This window comes from Sapajus apella, unplaced genomic scaffold, assembly GCF_009761245.1.
Source record: "Sapajus apella isolate SASKATOON/1434 unplaced genomic scaffold, GSC_monkey_1.0 scaffold170, whole genome shotgun sequence".
NCBI classification, from domain to species: domain Eukaryota; kingdom Metazoa; phylum Chordata; class Mammalia; order Primates; family Cebidae; genus Sapajus; species Sapajus apella.
Genome location: NW_022437110.1, coordinates 682010 through 692012, shown reverse-complemented (window position 1 = coordinate 692012; position 10003 = coordinate 682010).

The following is a 10003-nucleotide window of genomic DNA, read 5'->3' as shown; positions in this document are numbered from 1 at the left end:
TGAGATGGAGTCTCACTCTGACGCCAGGCTGGAGCACAGCAGCGCAATCTCGGCTCACTGCAACCTCTGTCTCCAGGGTTCAAGTGATTCTCCTGCCTCAGCCTCCTGAGTAGCTGGGACTACAGGCACGCACCACTATGCCCAGATAATTTTGGTATTTTTAGTACAGACGGGGTTTCACCATGCTGGCCAGGATGATCTCGATCTCTTGATGTCATGATCCTCCCACCCTGGCCTCCCAAAGTGCTGAGATTATGGGTGTCAGCCACCACGCCCACTGTTCCCGGCTTTTCATGGAGGCTTCATCACACAGGCTTGGTCTCCCGCCCCTCCCTTCCCCAGGGCATGGGGGTGAGGCTGAGAATGTCAAGCTTCTCATTGTGCGCTGGTCTTGCTGGTGACCAGCCCCCGTCCTGAAGCTACCAGGAGCCCAGCAAGAGCTGCCTCATTGGAACAAAAGACGCTCCCATTGCCTCAGCAAGCCTGACACACTAGGAGACATGTGTCAGGAACGGGGTCAGAGACCAAATGTATATGTCATATGACCAAATATATGACGTCATACTAGGAGAAGAAAGAGGAGAGGCAGAGGGAGGAGGAGGAGGAGCCCCCAGTGGGAGGTGGGATTCAGTTCATTGTGAAGGCATTTCCTCCCCATGGGAACCCTGGGAAAACCCACCACAACAAGCCTTGCACCCAGGATTGGTGTGAACGCCAAACCATCTTCCACATGGCTCGGCACTCCCTGTCTCCGCCCACATCACATGCTCTCCCAAGGAGTCTTGCCGAGGGAAATGAAGATGGCAAGGAACTTTATTGCTCAGCTCAGAAACTTCCCATAATGCAGCGGACACTTCCGGAGAGGGCATCACACAGTTCCTGGTGACGTCTGTGTCGTCACGCACTGGTCACACGGGTGTGTTTAGGTGGGAACCGTCTGTGGACTGTGCCCTGAGGATTGGTGGTCACGTCTGTCTGTCGTACTTCAGTAGAGGTCTGAGAGAAGTCATGAGGATTAACAGCAGGTGCTAGAGGCTGCTGGGGGACCCTGTCAACATGCCAATGTGGGCAGGATGCCAGCTCCCCAACCAACCCAACTCCGGGAAGCTTGGTGGAGCCGTGACTCCAGGAAGCATCCTGGACCCTTGAAGCCCCCTCATCAGAGCACCCGCTTCCTGTAGGAAGTGCCCCCACAGGCAGGCCCACGGGGAGCTGGGTGGTCTTCCCCTGTGTTCCCCTCACGCCCCCCACTCGCTGGCTCCAAGAAGGAGGCTGTGTCGCTGCCTCCACTGCCCCAAGTGGACAGTTGCCAGATGAAGGAATGAGCCCAATTCCCAGCTCCTGCCCGCTGCCCGTGGGATCTGGGCAAGTTGCTGGATGCTTTGAGCCTCAGTTTCCCCCTCACAATCTGCCTTTTCGTGGGGTCCTTGGGAGCTCCCTATTGTTGGTTACCCCAGTGAAGCGAATGGAGGCTCAGCCCAAGGGTGTTTGCAGAAAGGTCATTTGCTGGAGGGGGGCTGGGAGCATCCCTGGAGACAGGAGCTTTGGAATAGCTGCTGGGGTGGGTGCGGAGGTGGGAGTGGGACCGCTGGGGGCAGAAAAAGGGGCTTCCGAGAGGCAGGAGGCTGTGGACAAGCCAAACCGCTGGCCATAAACCATGCACCCTGTCCAAGTGCAGAACTGCTCCAGGGCTTGCCCGAGTCAAGCAGAAGCTGCAGGGTACCCTACGAGGCTCGGTGGTTACAGCCAGGCGGAGCAAGCCAAGCCAGGCCCAGCAGCCAAGGCCCTGAGCTGGCAGCCTGGGGCCGTCGTGGGCGAGAGCCAGCCCCCAGCCCCTGTCTACCTCTGGCTTCTCAGCTCCCTGCTCTCCCCTCAGGATGGGAGACCTGGGATGGCTCCCAGTGCAGCCTTGACTTCTGGGACAGTCCCAGGACAGGACTCTGGCCCATCAGGTTCTGGGGCCCACGCCGGGCCGAGTGGCTCCTTGTGTGGGGGGAACCCCCGCAAGAGCCGAGGCAAGGGTCTGAAGCCTCAGTATGTTCTCATATAAACATAGAATTAGAAACGAATTATGGTTATATTGTTATTTACATATATGCATATTCATATATAAGCACGTAGCTATTCATATGTAATCATAACTATATACATCTATATAAGCATATAATCTTTAATCTTACTAATAAGTCTCAGGTTAAGAAGCATGGGACTGAAGTGGAAAAGAGGCATTGGAAAAGAGGTGACCCTAAGGCAAGATGCTCTAAACCCTCTGTCACTCCGCATATGGGCTGCTGGAGGACGCTCAGCTGTGCGACAGTGTCAGCGCTGGGAAAGCGCCCGCTGTTCAGCCAACTAGGGAAGGAGACGTCCCAGACAGCCGAGACGGCTCCTTCCTCGAGGGATGAGGAGAAAACTCTGCTCTTCGAAGCTTTTGTGGGAGACCTGGGGGCCGTCAGGGAGGCCGCAGACATCGGGGGCTTAATTGTCCGTGTGTGTCGCTGTGCTTCAGGGGTCACGCTCCATAGCTACTTTCAAGTTCCGCTCCTGCACCTGGTTCCCCTTTTTCTTAGAAGATGAGAATTAGTAATAGTAACATAAATCTGAGTGACCTTGCTATTTCTTGACAAGCATGAAAAAAGTGCTGACCCTTGGGTTTTCTCCTCACCTCGGCTTCTTCGGGCCTTGGGCCCCGTCTCCAGGACTTGTGATTCTCCTGACCCTCTCACTGACCCCCACGACCTCATCCCACCTGCCCTTCCCGGCTTTGTGCTCATTATTAAGTCAGAGCGCTTCGGCTGGCAGTGGAGACTGGGCCCGAACTCTCTTCTCTCTACCTCTGTGTCTGCGTCTTTTATTCCTACGGTCTGTCTCCGCACCAACAGGGAGGGGCTCACAGAACCCTGCAGGGCTGGACCCCACAGCTCCTCTTCTGGGCTGCCAAGGCCTGGCCAGGTGAATCTGGGTCCTCGTGTCCAGCTGGGCCCCAGAGCCTGCCCCTCCACCGGCATCTCCACCTCCCCATAACCTCCCCGTCCTCTTCCTGTTTTCTCCTGTGGTGACACAGCCCCCCAGGATGTGCTTGTCATTCTCTTGCCCGCTCTGCTTGGCGCTGGCTTCAGCCGAGGTCTGGGCCGGCTTGGTGCCCCTGAGAGCTTCCAGGTGCAGGGGCTTTTCCCCTGTGGTCTTGAGCTCTGGGCTGGCAGGGGGTGCTCCAAGAGCCCATCTGTTACCTGGAGGGTCCAGGGGAGATTGAAGCAGGCCCCGGGGGACTTCCTGGAGCTGGGCTTTGGCTGTCCTGGCTCTGGGACTGTCATTCCCAGCTCTCCTCTGTACTCTAGGAACTAGCGGGGAGGAAGACCCTGCAGCTGTGGGACACCAAGGTTGGGGGGTCCACCCTCAGTGTGGGGGTGACAGTTTGGTACCATGTGGCCCCCTTGAACCCCAGAGCTGGTGCCTGAAAATTCTCCTCAATCACAGAGTATACCCTCCACTTGCAGCTGAGGGCCCCAACCCCAAAGCTCACCCTTCTCCGAGACCCTTCCCTGGGCCCCAAGGAAGAGTTGGGGATGGGGCTGGTGGGGGCTGTGTCCTTCTCATTGCCTTTCACAGCGTGGGGGGCTGGCCCTGTTCAGAGTGCACTTCCCCAGGGACCCAACTGGAGCCTGGCTGCCCTCTGCCCTCTGCGGAGCTGGTGCTCCTGCCCCCAGCCATCCCTGGCCTCCATCCTTTTTCCTCCCTGGCAGGGGAGCAGCAGCAGGCAGACCCCAGTTGAACAGTCCCTGTGACACTCGCTGAGGGCCGGGAGCCAGTTGAGGGCAACAGGTGCCACGTCCAGAGCCAGCTTCCAGGACTCAGGAAGGAGTGGGGTGCAGCCGGCTGCTGTGGCTAGGTGGGGCCAGGGAGGCTGCTGACTGTCCCACCACACCCCGGAGGCATCTGCCCAGACATAGCTCTTCTGCTGGGTGCCAGGCCCCAGTGGGTGGCCCACAGTGTCCCCACAGGTGGGGAACCTACCCTCCTCCCGGCCCTGGGCCTCCACAGCGCCGCTGCCCAGAGCTCCCCCGAGACTCCCTTCCACTCCCACAGCCCCTGCCAAGCTCTTGGGGCCTATTCTCAGTCAATTTTAGGAACTGCTTGTTTTGCCCTAATGGTGCCTTGAGACAGGAAGGGCCCAAGACAAGGGCACCCCCAGACCTCAGGGTGGAGGCAGGAGCAGGGGCGGGGCGGTGGGGCAGGCTGCTCCCCACAGGTCCTCCTGGGACTCAACTGCTGTCCTGCCACCATCCAGGCCAGCACAAGCTCAGCACAGAAACCCTCTCGGGGACGCACAGCCCAGTGGCTCCCCACAGGCGCTTCCCCTGCCTGTGCCAGTGAGGGGGTCCAGTGTCCCCTGTTCCACTGAGGGGACAGTTAGGTCTCTGGAGACATCTTTGGACCTCACAGCAGGGACAGGTCCCACCAGCTTCTAGTGGGTGGAGACCAAATGTCCTGCAACACGCAGGGCGGCCCTCCGGCCACCACAGAGAAGTTTCCAGCCCCAGATGTCTGGACACGAAGCCCTGGTAGCCTTCAGGCAGCCAGGGGAGGGCGAGGGGCGGTCGTGTTTCAGAATCATTGCTCCTGGTGCCCCCACAGGAGAGCTGGCAGCTGGGAGGGTGGCTGGGAGGCTGCCAGCACCAGGAGCCCATGCGATAGAGGGGCTCCCCTTGCGTCCCTGCCAGTGTTCTCCAGCTCGGGGGAGGCCCCGAAAGGTGCAGTGCCCAAGCTGGCAGCTGAGCCAGGACAGTGACCCAGATAGCCCTGGGGAGACAGCAGCCCCACGTGGAAAGCACCCTGGCTGACATCACACTCAGCACCCACATTGGAAACATTTCAGTTCCCTCTGCAGGTTGTTGGGGTTCCAGCCAAGCTCAGCTGCCAGAGGTCTGGTTAACAACCCAGGGTCAGGGACCTCAGGCTTCTGGGCTGGGGGGCCCCTCACCTGTCACCAATGGAGGAGGAACAGTGGAGTGGGGCTGACCCCACAGAACTGGGGGTTTCTGGCAGACAGACCTGCAGGCCTGCCGCATGCCCCCACCCCCGGCAGCTCCTGAGGTGGGGGAGCTCTCTGACTCCAAGGACTTCTGTCCTGGGAGGGGGCTCCTCCCATCAGCAGGCCCTGGAGAAAGGCCACTGTCACTACCCTGGGCGTGCGGGCCAGGACGAAATCCTGGAGCAGGACGGGAAACTTTGCAGAGGGCCTGGGCTTGAGTGGAGCCCACTGAGGCAGGCCAGGGCAGCCCAGGCGAGGGGACAGCCAGTGCCAAGGCAGGGAGGGGGAGGGGGGACGCAGAGTGGGCAGGGCCAGGGGCCAGGGGATGCTGGGCTAGGAGATGGAGAGCAAGGGAGCAGGAGGGCTCGGAGCTGTCCGTGGGAGAGGAGGACTGGGGGAGCTGACATCCCCAAGCACAGCCACCCTCAGGAAAGGCGAGGCCTGGAGGACATCCGGCCTGCGGCCACTGCACGGGCATCAACGGGGCTCAGAGGAGACTGGGGCCAAGGGTCCGGAGGATCCCAGGGCCCAAGGCCTAAGAGGCCACATGAGGCTGGCAGGGCAGAGTTGCCCACCCACAGGGAGGAGGATGAGCGGCAGACCAGAGGGAGAGTGGAAGGCATTCACCAGGAACTCAGGGCTGGAGGGCCGAGGAACAGTGCATGCATGTGAGCACGGCATGCCAGTGTGTGCATACGCGTGTGTGAGGGTGCACACGTGTGTGGGTGTGAAAGGATTTCTGCTGCCTGCTCTGACCAGTCCACCGCAGGGCAGTGGAGGACACTCCCCTTGCCCTACAGAAAATGCAAGGGGTGAGGGGCTGCCTCCACTTCCTGCCCCACCACCCGCAGACTCCACAGCCCTGGCCTGTGATCCCTGCTCAGGGGCGTGGCTTCCTTCCGGGGTGGAGGAACCCAGCAGCCACCTGGACAGGGCCTTGCCCCGAAGCCGAATCTTCTAGCTCCCTCACCCCAAAAATGCACCTTCCAGCTCGGCTCCTGCTGGCACCCGCCTGCTGCCTCACCCACCTGAGAGATCCCATCTGAGCACACACATGCGCACTCACACACAGACACAGGTGCACACACAGGCATGCACTTGTGTATGTGTGTACACACACACACACACACACACACACACACAGGGACACCCACAAACCCCCACACATGGCTCCAGGCAAGCCTGGACCCTGGGGCCACCTTCCTGCCGTGAGACTGCTAGCAGGCTGCCTCGAGTCTCTGAGCTGGGCTACCTTGGGGCAAGACAGGGGTGTAGACCAGATCCATGGGGGCAATGCCCTGTGCAAACTGCTTAGAGGTGCTGGGGACGTCTTCCCAGCTGCAGCCTTGGGCTCCAGCTCTGGCCTGGGCACTGGGCTTGCCCGGCTGCAGCCAGCCAGCCCATCAATCCTCCACCTTCAAGGCGGCAGTTCCGTCGTCAGCAGAGTGCCCTTCCTTTGGCTTTGAGGTGGACAGGCTCTGAGGTTGCTGTCCGCTGGCCTGTGACTTCACTCGAAAAAGGGTCTTTCCTGCCCCAAGTGTCTGCATCAGAAGACTATCTTTTCTTTTCTTAGAATTGCTTTTTTTTGCATTAAAAAAATCATGATATACATATCAAGAAACTCCTTTCCGGTGTTCAGTTCAGGTTTTGACAAATGCAGTTATGTTATCCACTCCCTAGTCACGATTCAGAACAATCCCATCGATCACCCCAAAATTCCCTTCTGCTGCCCTTATGTGGTAGGTCCTGTCCCCACTCCCAACCCTCCTCCCACCAATCTATTTTCCTTCTCTCTAGCTTCGCTTTTTCTGGAATGTTCTGTTAATGTAATTAATCAATCGACCAACATGCAATTTAATCAATGCATTTAATTAATGCAACTAATAACAGTTAATATGTACAGTAATGCTTATTAGTACAAACAGTAACCTTTTTAATCTGGTTTCTTTCACAAAGAAAAATGCACTGGAGACTCCTCCATGATATTTGAATTGATGGCTTTTTCCTTTTTATTGCTGAATAGTGTTCCATTCCATGCACGGACTGCAGGTTTTATCTGTTCGCAGACTGAAGAACATTCGGTTTGTTTCCAGTCTTTAGTGAGTAGAAATAAAGCTGCCGTGAAGATTTAGGAGCGTGGGATTTCTGGGTGAGAAATGGCCACATTCTTTTCCACAATGGCTGCACCCTCTTGCATTCTCACCAGCAGTAAATGAGAATGTCCTGTGCTCCGCATCTGTGTCAGCATGTGACATCGTCATTTTACTCGTTTGATTATTCCGTAGCCATTTAGTGGCTGTGCAGTGGCGTGGCATGGGGGTTCTAATCTGCGCTTGCCTAATGAGATACCACGTTGAGCGCCTTTTCATGTCTTATTTGCCATCTGGACACCATCTGCGGCACTCTGTTGGTTCAGATCTTCAGCCTCTTTCTTTTCTCCTTTCCTTTCCTCTTTCTCTCTTTTTTTTTTTTTTTGAGGCGGCGTCTCACTGTGTCCCCCAGACTGGAATGCAGTGGTGCAATCATAGCTCACCGTAACCTTCAAGCCCCGGGCTCAGCAACGCTCCTACCTCAGCCTCCCAAGAAGCTGGAACTATAGGCACACGTCACCATGACCAGCTAATTTTTCATTTTTATTTTTGTAGAGACAGGACCTCTCTATGTTGTCCAGTCTGGTCTCGAACTCCTGGCTTCAAGTGATCCTCCCACCTCAGCCTCTCAAAGTGCTGGGATTACAGGTGTGAGTCACTGCACCCAGCTTTAGCCCATTTTTAAACCAAGTTATTTGTTTTTTGATTGTTCAGTTCTGAATTCTTTATATAGTCTGAGTGCAAGTCCTCTATCTGATAAATGATCTGAAAATTTTCCACCAGTCTGTGGTAATCATTATCTTTTAAATCTGCAATTTGGCCTCTTATTTGTTCATATTATTTGTGTTTTTTCTTTCTTTGTTCCTTCTTCCCAGAACTGTTGATCCATTTTGTTGGTTAATTTTTTTCGAAGAGCCAATTTTTGGCCAGGCGCAGTGGTTCGTGCCTATAATCCCAGCACTTTGGGAGGCTGAGGTGGGCAGATCACCTGAGGTCGGCAGTTCAAGACCAGCCCGACCAACATGGTGAAACCCAGTCTCTACTAAAAATACAAAATTAGCCAGGCATGGTGGCGCATGCCTGTAGTCCCAGCTACTGGGGAGGCTGAGGCAGGAGAATTGCTTGAACCCTGGAGGAGGAGGTTGCAGTGAGCCAAGATCGCACCACTGCAACAAGAGCAAAACTCTGTCTCAAAAAAAAAAGAGGAACCAATTTTTGTCTTCACTGATCTTCTCTATTACATCTTTGTTTTCTATTTCATTGATTATTTCACTGATATCTGATCTTATTTTTATCTCCACCTTTTCAGCTTTCCGGGCTTGCCCTGTTTCTGTTGTTTCTTTTTTTTACCTCCCAACTTCCTCTTTTTAAAATTTGTTTTTTAAAACTTAAGGTATAATTTACATAGTGTAATTCACTCGTCTGGTGTGCACAGTTCTGACTTGACAAAGGCATCCAGTTGTGGAACCACCAGCACAACTGAGCTGTAAAACACCTCCATCTCCTGGCCGGGTGTGGTGGCTCACGCCTGTAGTCCCAGCACTTAGGGAGGCCAAGGCAGGTGGATCACCTGAAGTCAGTAGTTCAAGACCAGCCTGGCCAATATGGTGAAACACCATCTCTACTAAAAATACAAAAATTAATTGGGCATGGTAACACATGCCTGCAGTCCCATCCACTTGGGAGGCTGAGGCAAGAGAATCACTTGAACCCAGGAGGTGGAGGTTGCAGTGAGCTGAGATTGCACCACTGCACTCCAGCCTGGGTAACAGAGTGAGACTCTGTCTCAAAAAAAAAAAAAAAAAAAAATCCATCTCCTGTAAGATTCTCTCATGCCTCCTCATGGTCAACCCTGCCCCTAACTTTCTGAATTGGAGACAGCTTACAAACCTTAAGTTTTCTTCTTTTCACAGTAGCAATCTTCCTGGAAGTCCTGCTTCTGCGGCCCCCACAGGCTTGGGTGTGCCGTGTTTTCATAATCATCCAGTTCTGTTTTTTGGTTTTTTTTTTTTGAGATGAAGTCTTGTCGCCCGGGTTGGAGTGCAGTGGTGTGATCTTGGCTTATTGCAACCTCCGCCTCCTGGGTTCAAGTGATTCTCCTGTCTCAGCCTCCTGAGTAGCTGGGATTACAGGTGTGCACTGCCACGCCCAGCTAATTTTTTGTATTTTTAGCAGAGATGAGGTTTCACCATGTTGCCCAGGCTGGTCTCAAACTCCTGACCTCAAGTGATCCTCCCACCTCGGCTTCCTAAAATTCTGGGAATATAGGTGTAAGCCACCACACCTGGTCCAGTTCTGGGTTTTTAAGATTTCTGTGATCTCTTCTTTAGCTTATGTTATTTAGCAGTGTATGCACGTGTGTGTGTTACAAGTCTTGTCTATAAATAAATTTCCCCAACATTGCAGACATTTTCAAACCCATAGCAACGTGAAAAGAATCACACAGTGTAACCCCCTAACCACTTGAATTCTGCAGTTAATAATTTACTGCACTTGCTCCTTCATACATCTCTGCATCCACCCATCCATCCCTCTATCCACCAGTGCGTGGCAATCGTTATCTTTTAAATATTCATGCCTGTAATCCCAGCACTTTGGGAGGCCAAGGTGGGCGGATCACAAAAACTCCTCTATCCACCCCTCCTCCCACCATCCATCCACCCAGACTTCCCACCATCTCATCCATCTATCCCTCTATCCACGCCTCCATTTCTCTGTCTACTCATCCACTCCTCTATCCAGTCCCCCCCCACCCACCCCTCCAGGCATCCATCCACCCACCCATCCATCCATCTCAATCCACCCTTCTATCCACCCATCCATTCCTCTGTCCACCCCTCCTCCACCCATATACTCCTCTATCCACCCCTCCACCCCCCCC